Source organism: Heloderma suspectum, chromosome 1 (genome assembly GCF_057233095.1).
Source record: "Heloderma suspectum isolate Gila_16-S chromosome 1, 16-S_ref, whole genome shotgun sequence".
NCBI classification, from domain to species: Eukaryota; Metazoa; Chordata; class Lepidosauria; order Squamata; family Helodermatidae; genus Heloderma; species Heloderma suspectum.
In genome coordinates this window covers 65993004-66007940 of record NC_139458.1, presented here as the reverse complement: position 1 = coordinate 66007940, position 14937 = coordinate 65993004, and positions in this window count along the sequence as shown.

Below are 14937 nucleotides of genomic sequence, written 5' to 3'. Positions count from 1 at the left end.
CAGAGTTCTCATCAGGGAATATGGACATCTGTTTCAAATGCTCCCGTTGTTTATAGTTGAGAGATAAATGCCTCTGCCTTCAGATCTGAAGGCCATGATTTCTAGTTTCACACTTGGCAACATCTGACAAATTGAACCTAGTACTTAAGATATGGTAATGCTGGTAACCTTTCAGGGTGAGAGAGTAGAGTTATATGTCTCTAACCTTGAGACCATAGGAGAATTGTGGGCAGATTACTGGTCTGGCCATATTTATTTGGGTGTATGGAATGCCTTATTCCCAGAGTTCAGTTACCTATAAGACAGCTCCAGAAAGAAGCATTGGCTGCCTCTGCCTTGACACCCTGGCAGCTATGCTGTGGAGTGCTGCAGGGTACCCTCCTGTCTCAATTTGCTTTTTGGTATCTATATAAAGCTACTAGGGATGGGCATTAGGAGATTTGGGGTGAGATGTCATCAGTATGCTGAAACTCAGCTCTATTTTCTATGAGGCATCTGGATCAGGAGAGGCTGTGCATATTCTGAACCAGTGCCTGGCTGCAGTGATGGGTTGACAGAGGGCCAACAAACTGAGAATGAATTCTGACAGGATAGTCAGACTGTATGGGGGACGCAGTTCTCTCAGGCATGGGAATTAGGGAGTTTTTCTGTTCTAGATGAGATTGTATCACCATTATTTTCTCTTCTCAATCTCCTTTCTATATACCCTAAAGCAAGGATTTTTATACAGGGTTTCTAGAGGGACGCACAGCAAAGGAATCTATGCAAAGATAAATGACTTCGACCAATCTCTTACATAATACAATGTTTCATTATATATATCTTCACATTTAAGTATCATCACGTATAGTGCTTGATAAGTAAAAATAAGTCCAAATAAGTCCAAAGCCAAATTTTAAGTACTGTCCATTTAAGTCAGTCTTTCCTTTGCACCTCTCTCTTTGTCCTGCAACTTTCTCTGCTGTCTTATGAAAACAGATTGGCCATTTGCTGCACTCACGGCCTTTCCAGAACAGTCTTCTTGAGGAAATGGCTGCCAGTCATTTTCACACAGAAAGGAAAGTTTCAAGCCCTGTATAACACAAAAAGAACATTAGCCAGAACAAACTTTTATATTTCAAATCTTCAACACACTGGGCCATTTCACACATAATGACTGTTGGGGATGAGCAGGAAAGAACGGGCGTGCTGCATGCTGCAGGCACGCCACTTCCACTTTTAATCAACAACCTACGATTGGCCTGTTCATAGGTTTTTGAATGCAATGTGTAAACTCAGAGCACTGGGTTGTTTAAGGGCTAAACAACCCAGTGGTTAACCCAATACCAAACCATGGGTTAACCACCGAGTTGTTTAGCCAGTAAACAACCCAGTCCTCTGGGTTTACATGTCATGCTCAACAGCCTATGAACAGGCTGACCATAGGTTGTTGATTAAAAGTGGAAGTGGCAGGCACATGGGAAGCAGTACACCTGCTCTCTCCATACATGAAAATCCATGGTTTGGTTAAACCATGGGCTATCATTATGTGTGAATCTGGGGGCTGTCCTGATGGGGAGTTTGCTGTGAATTGGGAGCATTTTTCAAGGTCATTAGTGGCAGATGATGTTGTGGCCAATCTGCAGCCACCCCGGAGATTTCCGGTGGAAAAGCCAGATTTTCTGAGACTAGAATCATAGAATCATAGAACCATAGGGTTGGAAGGGGCCTACAAGACCATCAAGTCCAACCCCCTCCTCAGTGCAGGAAGCCTGATTCCCAGACAGTCTCCCATCCAAGTACTAACCAGGGCTGACCCTGCTTAGCTTCTGAGATCAAACAAGATCAGGCACATCCAGTCCAGAAGTTGCTAGTTTTACTCCATTTTATTGCTTGAATTTGGGTTCCGCGCACTTCTGGCACTCTGTGCCCCATCCTCTGCATTTGCTTTGGCATGATAGCCCTCCCCAGGGGTGTGTCTTTCACCTGGCCTTCACCTCACTGAGCCTTTCCAGCCTTCAGAATTGCCCTGCACTTCCATTTTGGCAGTAATTAGCCTCCGTGATGATGCACTTCTCTGATGATTGCATTACTTCGCTTCTCCATTGTTGTGTTAAATTAAATCCCATCTCTGATATTGTGTAAAGTCACTTCTCCAATCTGGCAGTGAGGTCTTGGGAAGCTGTCATTGCAAGCAGGGAAAAAGTGCCCAAAGGAGAAAGGGGTGGTGGTGGAAGCAATAACTCCATGACAGTTTGCTGGAATGGGATGAAATTGAAGGGGTGGGAGGATGCTCTTGTGGGAGCCTTCAGATGCTGCACCGGAGAATCGGGGATTTTGGCTTCTTCATGCAAAAGTGGGGGGGATCCTGGATGGGGAGGGGAAACAAGCCTCTCTCATTGGTTGAGCAGCCCCCACCAGGTTGATGACATTCCATTCTATTCACCCCAGCCAATCCCAAAGTATATTCTTTTGAAGTGCTGTGTGACCTCTGAAAACCAGACGTTAAAGGTATATTACACTTGGGTTTTCTTGCTTTCTGTGTCCCTGACGGACCAAAGCTGATTACATGAAAATCCGGATACTCCAACATGCTTCTCATTCCGTTGTCGTGATGATCCCCCCCCCCGTCACTGAATAGAATAGAAGAGTAGTAGGGTTGGAAGGGGCCTACAAGGCCATCGAGTCCAACCCCCTGCTCAATGTAGGAATCCAAGTCAGAGCATCCCTGACAAATGGCTGTCCAGCCTCGTCTTGAAGGCCTCCAGTGTGGGAGAGCCCACCACCTCCCCAGGTAATTGGTTCCATTGTCGTATTGCTCTTACAGTCAGGAAGTTTTTCCTGATGTTCAGCTGGAATCTGGCTTCCTGTAACTTGAGCCCATTATTCTGTGTCCTGCACTCTGGGATGATCAAGAAGAGATCCTGGCCTTCTTCTCTGTGACAACCTTACAAGTACTTGAAGAGTGCTATCATATCTCCCCTCAGTCTTCTCTTCTCAAGGCTAAACATGCCCAGTTCTTTCAGTCTCTCTTCATAGGGCTTTGTTTCCAGTCCCCTGATCATCTTTGTTGCCCTCCTCTGAACCCTCTCCAGTTTGTCTGCATCCTTCTTCAAGTGTGGTGCCCAGAACTGAACACAGTACTCCAGATGAGGCCTAACCAGTGCTAAGTAGAGGGGAACTAGTACTTCCCGGGATTTGGAAGCTATGCTTCTATGAATGCAGCCCAAAAGAGCATTGGCCTTTTTTGCAGCCACATCACATTGTTGGCTCATATTCAGCTTGTGATCGACAACAATTCCAAGATCCTTCTCACTTGTAGTGTGGTTGAGCCACGTATCCCCCATCTTGTAAATGTGCATTTGGTTTCTTTTTCCTAGGTGCAGAACTTGGCATTTATCCCTATTAAATGTCATTCTGTTCTTTTCTGCCCAGCGCTCCAGTCTATCCAGATCACTTTGAATTTTGTTTCTGTCTTCCAAAGTATTAGCTACCCCACCCAATTTTGTGTCATCTGCAAATTGGATCAGCATTCCCTGCACCTCCTCCTCCAAGTCATGAAGAAAAATGTTGAAGAGCACTGGGCCCAGGACTGAGCCCTGCAGTACCCCGCTCATTACCTCTCCCCAGTTTGAGAAGATCCCATTGATAAGCACTCTTTGAGTCCGATTCTGTAGCCAACTGTGGATCCACCGGATCGTCGTTTCATCTAGCCCACTTTGAGCTAGTTTGCTCATCAGGATATCATGGGGCACTTTGTCAAAAGCTTTGCTGAAGTCGAGGTATATGATGTCTACAGCATTCCCACAGTCTACAAGGGAGGTTACTTGATCAAAAAATGAGATCAGATTTGCCTGGCAGGACTTGTTTTTGACAAATCCATGTTGGCTTCGAGTAATCACGGCATTGTTGTCAAGGTGCTTCCAGATGGATTGCTTTATGATCTGCTCCAGAATTTTCCCAGGGATTGATGTCAGACTGACTGGTCTGTAGTTCCCAGGTTCCTCCTTTTTACCCTTTTTGAAGATAGGGACCTTAGCCCTCCTCCAGTCATCTGGCACTTCCCCCGTCCTCCATGATTTCTCAAAGAGAATAGACAGCGGTTCTGAGAGTTCTTCTGCCAGTTCATTTATGACTCTAGGATGCAGTTCATCTGGCCCTGGAGATTTGAACTCATTCAAAGTAATGAGGTGTTCCTTGACCATATGCCTGTCGATCTCAAGCTGCAATCCTGCCCCTTCAGCCTGTACTTCGCCTTTGCCAGGGGGGTCATAGACCCTCTTTTGGGAGAAGACTGAGCCAAAGTAGGAATTGAGCACCTCTGCCTTTTCTTTGTCATCTGTTATCGTTTTGCCATCCTTATTTAATAGCTGAACCACCATGTCTTTCCTCTGCCTTTTACTATGCACGTAGCTGAAGAAAGCCTTTTTGTTGTTTTTAGCATCCCTTGCTAACCTCAGCTAGTTCTCAGCTTTAGCCTTCCTGACGCCATCCCTGCAATTCTGTGCTATCTGCCTGTACTCTTCCTTTGTTACTTGGCCTTCTTTCCACTTCCTATATGTGTCCTTTTTTGTTTTCAGGTCATCCCTAAGCATTTTGTGAAGCCACATTGGCTTCTTCTGTTGTCTTCCACCTTTTCTTCTTATTGGAATTGCTTGTGATTGTGCCTTGAGAATTTCCTTTTTTAAAAGCTCCCACCCATCTTGGACTCCTTTTCTTGTTAGCGTCGCTTGCCATGGGACTTTACTGATCATTGTTCTGAGTTTATGAAAATCAGCTTTCCTAAAATCCAGGGTACGCGTTTGACTACACTCGGCTTTTGCTTCCCATAGAACCAAGAACTCAAGTACAACATGGTCGCTTTCCCCCAGAGTTCCTGTAACTGCTACTTTATCCACTAAGTCATCTCTGTTGGTTAGGATCAAGTCAAGGATAGCCGATCCTCTAGTTCCTTCCTCTACTTTCTGTAGGAGGAAGTCATCCGCCACACAAGTCAGGAATTTCCTAGAGGGGCCATGTTTTGCAGAATTTGTCTCCCAACAAATATCGGGGAAATTGAAGTCCCCCATTACTACTACATCATGCTTCCTTGAAACATTGGCTATTTGCTTTTCAAAAGTTTCATCCTTGTCTTCTCCTTGATTGGGTGGCCGGTAGTAGACTCCGACCACCAGGTTCCTTTTATTCTTTGCTCCATTTATTTCAACCCAGATGCTCTCGATGGGGCTACCAAGCTCCTCCTCCTGTATTTCTGTGCAGAGATATGTATTTTTCACATATAGTGCAACCCCACCTCCCTTTCTGTTCCTCCTGTTCTTTTTGAACAAGTTATATCCTTCAATTGCTGTATTCCAGTCATGAGAGTCATCCCACCAAGTCTCAGTTATACCTATCAGGTCATAATTTCCCTCTTGTATTAAGAGTTCAAGTTCGTTCTGTTTGTTTCCCATACTCTGGGCATTAGTATATAGACATCGAAGACCATGTGCTTCATAGTCTGGCTTTCTTCCTACATGTGTCTGAAGACTATTATTGGGCGCTATCAGAGCTGTTCTCTCCATTGCAGTGCATGCGCCTATGTCCATTGTTACCCCCAACATTACAACTCCCTTCCCTGTAGGATTCAGTTTAAAGCCCTCCTGATGAAGTTCTTCATGCTGTGGCCAAACACATTCTTCCCATCCTTTGTGAGGTGCAACCCATCCCTAGCCAACAGCTCATCTTCCAGGAAGTATAGCCCGTGGTCCCAAAATCCAAATCTCTCTCATCGGCACCACCTTTGTAGCCAGTCATTCACTCGGAGTATTTTTCGTTCCCTTTCTATCCCTCTTCTAACTACTGGAAGGATGGATGAGAAATCTATCTGGGCCCCAAAGTTCTTGAGTTTCCTTCCCAAAGCTTCAAAGTCTGTCGTGATCTCTTCGTAGCTCCGCTTGGCGGTATCATTTGTTCCCACATGGATGAGAAGAAAAGGATACCTGTCAGTGGGCTTTATGAGTGCAGGCAACCTTTCAGTCACGTCTCTAATCTGTCCTCCCGGGAGACAACATACCTGGCGAGTCCATGGGTCTTCGCGACATACTTGGGTCTCGATCCCACGCAGCAAGGAGTCTCCTACTACTACCACTCTTCTCTTCTTCTTCTTGTAGGCCTGGGTTTCATCACCTCTGTTTGACTGACCTTTATCCTCTTGCTCACTCTCATGCAGGTTCCCCTGTGATTCTTCCTCTGCAGGCTGTCCTCCAGTCTCATCCGCAAGTACCTGGAATCGGTTCCACAGCTCCACTGCTTCCACTGATGCAGAGTGGCATCTAGTTCTTCTAACTTTAACTGACTTTTAAAGGTGAGAAAGCACACCTTCTCCTTTAGCAACCAACTCCTACATGCACGGAGGATGGAGTCTGCTTTCCTTTTTACTTCTCAATCCTTGCCCATAATGCTGGGTGCTCCACACTTCAATTCTCTACTGAGGATGTGCTGTCATGTCCTCTAATTAATGATTCTTAAAGGAACACGTGGGTTACAGTCGCACTTCCTCAGAACCAACAGGCATGTAGTTTGGCATGCTTCTGGGCACGTTGTGTCATTAAAAGCCCAAGTGACTCCGGTGGCAAGGTGCGCCTGTTACCAGCTTCAGTTGGTATGCCAACTACGCCCTTTCCTGGACAGGGATAGCCTGGCCAATGCAGTCCATGCGTTAGTAACCTCACGTTTAAATTACAGTAATGCACTTTATGCAGGGCTACCCTTGTGCTTGGTCCAGGGGCTGCAGCTGGTGTAGAATGTGGCAGCCAGGATGCTGAGTAGAGTGCCTGGGCATGTATATAGTGCACCAGTGTTGAAATAACAGCACTGGCTGCCTGATGCTACCAAGCCAAGTTCAAGGTTTTGTTGCTGGTATATAAAGTTCTGAAAAACTTGGGACCAGGTTAACTGGTGGCTCATTTTGCCTGATGTAGACCTATTTGATCAACAAGAGGAAAAGGCCTTGCCTTTGTATCGCAACCTGCAGATTGCCATCTGGTGGCAACTCAGAACTGGTCTTCTCTATGGTGGCACCCAGTCTGTAGAATGACCTCGCCCTTGGTATGCAGGAGGCACCAACTGTGGCATGTTTTAGGCACCAATTAAAGACCTACCTTTTCATCCATGCCTTCCCTGACTGGTTGTGCTGCCCAGTTTGATTATTAGCTCTTTGATGTTAATGTTTTAATTGAGGATGTTTATCTTTTGATTTTAAATGTTTTTAATGGAAACATTTTGTATTTTCTGTTTATAAATGTTTTAACTGTGGTTGTTTTTTATGTTAAACTTTTATGTTTTAAACTGCTTTGAGATGTCTTTTAGCTATAGTCAAACAGCCTATAAATTGATCAAATAACTAACCTTACCATTGTTGGGGAAGAGTGGGCAGATGATGGGTCTGGCAAAATGCTTGCATCCCTGCTTTATAAATATAACTTGCAACCCTGAACTTTTGCTATGTTTTTGTTCAGTGATCTAAGGACTGAGCAATGCATAGGAATAGTTATACTACTCAGATTTTATAGACTTTGAAGAGTAAAGGCAAATTTGACCTTTGCTTAACATTTAAGAGAATAATTCTCTTAAATAGTGGAGTACCTCTCCTAGTATTGACCAACCCATGTATTATGATAATCATCTGAGGCCGTCCTCCAGGTGCCTCCTCAGAGGGAGGTTCGGAGGTTGGCAACAAGGGAGAGGGCCTTCTTGATGGTGGCCTGCTGATATACAAACTGGAATCCTTTCCTTACTGAAGGCCTCCTGGCGCCATCATTGTCATCTTTCTGAAGGTAGGTCAAGATTTCCTCTACTCCCAGGCATTTGTCAGCATGTGTTAAGTCTTTTTTTAATGGGTCCTGGGATTTTTATTGCTGACTGTGTAAAATCGTTTTATATGTTTGTATATGTTTGCATATTATGTTTGCATATTATACAATACTACTATATTGTATTTTTATGGTTTTAATCTTTGTAAACCACCCAGAGAGCTTTGGTTATTGGGTGGTATAGGAATGTCATAAATGAAAAATGAAATGAATTTAGTTCATTTAACATTACCTGTAAAGCAGACCAATTCTTTCAGAAGATTAAAGATTTAGAATTTAGAACTAAAATCAATCTAGAAAAGACAGCTGGAGTGGTTTTGCCTAGATAATGCACAATAGATCACCAGCTGTTCATGAATCCCTTCCCTTCTATCAGCAGTGAGCAAGGACTGCATGCATCGTTCTTTCGTATTCCAGCTTGAGTTTGCATAACCAAATAATTGAATATCCGGGCTGTTAAGCACTGACTTGCAAAAGCTACAGCAGTTGTTATTCTACTTTTAGGGTCTGATCCTGTACAAAACATAGAGGATTATTTCCAGAAATAAAAGGGATTCTGATGTGTACAACTTTGTGTAAGGTCATTGGTGTACAACAGTTTACGTAAAAAGTACAAAATTACATTTGGAGATGGGAAAGGCACAAGCCCAGTTTCATGTTCCTGTTTTTCTGTCAGGCAGCACACACGGCTACCTTGAACAGTGAGATTTTGTGGAAGAGTCTTTCAACATATGTATGCACTCATCTGTATTTGCAGTAGTTTTATGAGTTTTATAAAGTTTTATGCACTTTATTTTAAAAAGTGCTTTGAACAATCCTGTTTTTACATTTGGATCCTAAGAATTTTTAACTGATGGGATTTCCTTTTTACAGAAAAGGAATTATAAAGCTTTTCCTGATGTGCCAGAATTTTAAGTGTGGTATACAAGTTGATAAATAATAGCTATTATTTCAATTTTTACTTTGCTTTTTTTGTTTTGTTATGTATGTGCATGCCCATTTCCAAGCAGTGAGAGGTTTCAGGGATTCCAGTGCTTACCTACAGTTCAGTTTCCTTAGAAGGAGGTCGCTGGAGACTTATGTTTGTGTTTCAGACTTTCAGTGATATAAGGTTTATTTACACATATATAAAGCCTGAGTTCAACAGATTCCTGTTCCCCATCAGATTTCAAGGGGCACTCATAGTGTCATAAGATTTCCTGCAGAGAGCAGAAGAACATAAGAGGAGCCATGCTAGATCAGACCAAGGCTCCATCTAGTCCAGCATTCTGTTCACACAGTGGCCAACCAGCTGTCCATGGGAAACCCAGAAGCAGGACATGAGCAACTTCATATTTGAATTCTTTAAGAACTCTAGGATGGACACCATCTGGGCCTGGTGATTTATTTACTTTCAGTTTGTCAATAAAGTTGAGAACTTCATCTTTTGTCACCACTATTTGTCTCATGTAGAAATTAAGCAGGCAAAGTTCTCCCTGGCTTGTTGGTTAAGTGGTGAAAACAGCTTCTTTTGCTACGTTTCCATGTGTCTGACTTCTGTGAAAGACCAAGGAACAGTACCAGTTTGGAGGGGGGAAATTGCCAGACCTAATAGGAATAAAACTGTGGGTACTGTTACGGGTTTGGGCAGGGCTGGCATCAAGGGCCTCTGCTGGGATGTGGGCCCTCAGCAGATGCTTGACACATGGAAATGTAGCAAAAGAAGTTGTTTTCATCACATGGTCTTGCACCTGCTGAGGGCCCAGCAGGGGCCCACTGACAAGAGACCCCTCCTCCTCACCATTGCAGCCTGCTTGTTCACCTGCCTCTTGCTCTGGCCCAGGCAACGCTGGTGGTGAGAAGGAGGAAGAGTAGGCGCCATTACCTACTTGGTTACTGACTCTCTGCCTGTCAAGCGAGCAAGTGGTAGCAATGATGAGAAAGAGGGTGAGGAGCAACAGCAACTGGTGACAATGGTGGTGAGAAGATACGCAGTGAGAAGGCGCTGAGGGAGGGGCTCCATTGAGGGTGTCTTGCTGCATCTGGCACTGGGTTTGAGGGTGGTTTGAATGGTATTTCATGGATCCAACCCGGTGCTTCCGACTGCAAAAAGATTCAGGATCCTTTCCACCTCTGTAATTCTGACTCAAAAGATTATTTATTATTTATTCATTTTGTTTATTTATTTACAATATTTGTATATCTCTCCACATCCAAAAGATTTCGGAGTGTTGAACAACGAAGATAAAAGAATAAAACACCATTTTAAAACAGTTAAAACATTTTTTTAAAAGACAAGTTCCAATAAGGCCAAATTTAATAAACCGTGGCTCGTCACTCAGGGCATGCCTCTTGAAATAACAATGTCTTCAGGAGGTGCCGGAAGGAACACAGAGTTGGCGCCTGCCTGACCTCCAAAGGCAGCCAGTTCCACAGCAAGGGGGCACCACACTGAAGCCTCTTTTCCTGGTGGGTTCCAAACAGGCCATGGCATGGGTCCATGTGGAACCACCAGGAACATGCCCTCTGATGACCTCAGTGACCTGTAGGGGTGTACGAACCCCACTCACCTGTCCGGTCTGGGGAACCCGCTGGGGGGGTGAAGGAGATCCGTCCCTCCCACCCGGAATCCTTCCCGGCCAGCTCTGCTCTGTGGCGAGTCCACGGAGCTGCCAGCCGGGCCTGTCCGCAGCCGGACTTCCGGCTACTGCCACGCAAATGGCGTCCGGCATAGCAGACGCCATTTGCGTCCCCGCCCTTGGCCGTGATAGGCTACATAAATATTTACGTAACCAATCACGGAAAGAGCAGGGACGCAAATGGCATCTGCTATGCCGGACGCCATTTGCATCCACAGCCCAGCAGTGGATGGCTGTGAACGGCAGCAGATGGACCCGGACCAGCCAGCGCCAGGTAGGGTCCGTCCCTTCCAGACTTTGCGGGGTGGCGGGGGTGGGGAATAGCATGTTCCACCACGGACTCCGGGGGGCTGGATTCCTAAAGAATCCAGCCTCACTGGAGTCCGTGGCAGATTTCTCCGCCATCCCTAGTGACCAGACAGGTTGGTAAGGAAGGAGGCACTCTCTCAGGTATTCTGGTCCCAAGTTTTTTAGGGCTTTGTACGCTAGTACTAGAATATTAAACCTGGCCCTGTAGTGAATAGGCAGACAGTGCAGTTCCCTTAGCAAAGTTGCATGCTGAAAAGGGGCAGCTCCCTACAACAGCCAAGCTGCTGCATTCTACACTAGCTCCAACTTTCGGACCAGCCTTAAGAGCAGCCCCACACAGAGCACATTGCAGTAAAGAGGGTTGGACTTGATGGTCTTGTAGGCCCCTTCCAACCCTACTATTCTACTATTCTATTATTCTAATCCAGTTTTGAGGTTAGTAATGCCTGTACCACCGTGGCCAAGCTGTCCCTGTTCAGGAAAGACAGTAGCTGGTGAACCAGCCGAAGCTGGTAAAAGGCGCTCATGGCCACTTGGGCCTCCAGCAACAGCAATGGATCTAGGAGTCCCCCCAGACTATGAATCTGATCTTTCAGAGGGAGTGCAACCCTATCCAGAACAGGCAATGAGCCTATCTCCTGGACTCAGAACCACTAACCCACAGGGTTGCTGTCCTGCCAGGATTCAGCTTCACTTTATTGGCCCTCTTCGAGCCCATCACTGAGGCTGTCTTTAAACGAGGCATTTATAGTGCACTCATGACTGGCCACCCACAGATGTTTGCGTGTCTATTACATGATGCTGTCATCATCCAGGGCCCCTCCTGTGCTACCCCCAGCAAAAAATGTAGTTAAAAAAAAAGAAGTTCAAATGAAGTATTTAAATACAACAGGGTGCACTGCCGGTTTTTCGCCACTACATCGTACTGTTTTTCACTGAAAGAGATACGGGCTGCTGAGAAAGGACATTTGGTCGCATTGCTCATCTAATGAGCCAATTCTCATCATACCACAGAGATGGAAGATAATGCTCTGGGGAGCGCCAAGATTTTCCTCTAATGTAGAGAAGTCCTGAGTCTAGGAAGTGATCCAGAATTTGCACAGACTCATCTGATTCAGATGTCACAGGGAGATAGAGCTGTGTGTCATCAGCATACTGATGGCACTTGGCCCCAAATCCCCTAATGACCAATCCCAGCAGCTTCATATAGATGTTGAACAACACTGAGAACAAGGTGGTACCCTGCAGAACCCCACAGACCCATTGCCAAGGGGCTGAGGAATAATCACCCAATATTACTCTCTGAAATTGGGCTCGTAGGTAGGACCGGAATCACTGTAATGCAGTGTCTCCAATGCACATCCCAGGAGGACATCATGGTCAATATATCAAAAGCCAATGAGAGAGCAAGCAGAATTAACAGGGTTGCACTCCCCCTGTCCCTCTCTCGATAAAAGTCATCCATCAGAGTGACCAAGGCTGATTCAGTCCCATACCCCGAACAAAACCCGGACTGGAATGGATCTAAATAATCAGTATCCTCCAAGAGTGCCTGCAGTTGCTCCACCAAAACCCTCTCAAGTACCTTCCCTAGAAAAGGGGTATTTGCGACTCGGCAGTAATTGTCTAGTACCATTGGGTCCAGAGTGGGCTTCTTTGGGAGTTGTCACACTACTGCCTCCTTAAGGACAGCAGGGACCATCCCTTCTCATTTATCACTCCCTGGACCCACCCAGTCATACCTCCTCGGCCAACTTGTATTAGCCAGGAGGGGCAGGGATCAAGAGGGCACATGGTTGGCTGCATTGCTGCAAGCACTTAGTCCACGTCATCAGGCCGCATCCCACAAAAACTGATCCCACAAAATCAGGCAGATGGTGACATCAGCCACCTCGACTGGAACTGTGCTAACAACAGTGTCAAGTTCTCTGCGGAGACAAGTGATTTTGTCCTCAAAGCATGGTGCAAAAAGGTGGCAGCAGGTCCTTGAGGAGACCACGATCCCATTTGCTGGGGAGGGTGTTAAAAGCCCCCAGACCGCCTGGAAGTGCTCTGCTGGATGGCGACTCAAAGATGCAATGGAGACAGCAAAATAAGCCTCCTTTGCTGGCTGTACTGCCACGCACTCGGCATGATTATGTGCTCTGGAGCCTGCTCAGTCATCTTCACTTCGAGTCTTATGCCATTTGTACTCTAGCTGACGTCCAGCCTGTTTCATTGCCTGCAGCTCCCCAGTATACCAGTATACACTCCATTCATCCAACAATCACTCCCAGCCAAACTAACACAATTACAAGTTGTAGCTTGTGGTTATAACCAGCCACTGGTCACATCTAAGACATCAGGCTTGCCAAGCAAGCAAGCAACATAGAGAACAAGGAAAACACTTATTTCCTAGCCATTCAACCTGCTTACATTAGTTGATGCTCATTCTATCTCTCACCTGGAGTGTGGCAAACACTTCTCCACTCTGGCTCTCACCCCACTTCTAGCTAGCACAGGCTCCCACCCTGTGGAAAAGATTCCTGTAAGTACAGCTATCAGGGCGCTTTCAGATTGGGGTGGGGTGGGGGGTCACAGAGCTAACAATCAAAAGGCATTGTGCAGCTATTCTGTCTTTTCTTCCTGAACAAATTCTTTCTGGTAAGACAGGGATGTACGAAAGTCACTTACCTTTTCGAAGGGTGACATTCGGGGTGGGGGTGGAGGTGCTCCGTCCCTCCCCCCGAAATTCTTTCCGGCTGTCTCTGCTCCGCGGAGATTCTGCGGAGCCGCCGGCCAGGGCTGCCTGCAGCCAGACATCCGGCCACTGGGCAGCCTGCAGGGACGCAAATGGCGGTGGCTGTAGCCACCGCCATTTGCGTCGCTGTATTTTGCCGTGATAGGCTACGTAAATATTTACGTAGCCTATCACGGCAACCCCCCCAAAAAAAACAGCGAACGCAAATGGCGGCTACGGCGGCTGCCATTTGTGTTCCCCCCCTTTTTTTTGCCATATTAGGTTACATAAATATTTACGTTGCCTATTACAGCGGGGAAAAAAAAGGAACGCAAATGGCAGCCACTACGCCATTTGCGCCCCTCTTTTGCCATAATAGCCTATGTAAATATTTACGTAGGCTATCACGGCAAAAAAAAAAAAAAGGGAACGCAAATGGCGGCCGCTGTAGCCGCTGCCATTTGCATTTCCTTTTTTTTGCCATGATAGGCTACGTAAATACTTACGCAGCCTATCACGGCCTCCGCAGGGACCCAAATGGCGTCCCTGCATTAGCCGTGATAGGCTGCGTAAGTATTTACGTAGCCTATCACGGCTATAGTGATGAAGCGAATGGCAGACATGGCCACCATTCACAAGTCAACACGAATGGCAGGTAGGTGTCCCGTTTTCCGCACCTCTCACGGGGTGGGGGGCCAGGGGGGCTTTGTTCTGCCATGGATTTTGGGGGAACAAATGCACTGGCATTTGGCCTCACCGAGATCCATGGTGGAATTCTCTGACATCCCTAGACAAAATATGAAGAAGCACTGGGAAAACAGAGGATGCTTACAAGTTGAAGACAACAACATCTGGACCCCTTGCATAATTCCATGAATAAGGCAGTGCAATTGAACATAAAAGCCTCTTCTAGAAGCTTTCTCAGTGTGAGTGCCCTGAGGCAATACCTCTTAAAACCTGAGAACATGCTTCTGAGTTCTTTTCAGGATTAAGATCAGCTCCTTTGCATATGCTTATATGTGCTTTTGGTGGGGGGGGGGTTCCTTTTTTCTACAAGTTCTATATGTTTCATTATAGACCCACTAAATGGCACTGTGGCATAGTTGTTATATAGCGGGATTACAGAAGTTCACCAGCCATGAAGAACTTCAAAGTGTGATGAAAATTTATTGCCACAAAATTTATTGAGGGTTCCTTGTCAACAGCTGGTTGGCCACTGTGTGAACAGAATGCTGGACTAGATGGACTCTTGGTATGATCCAGCATGGGTCTTCTTATGGTCCTATGTTATGTTAAGTTGCTGATAAAGGCATAATCAAAGGAGCAGGGCCCATTTAAAAACAAGCTACCAACCCTACCTATTACAGATAGAATTAGAATCTTAGATTCTATGAAATCCAACCCATTGCTACAGTGTATGATTATCTGATACTTCAACTACCTTGGTCCCAAACTCTTTCTG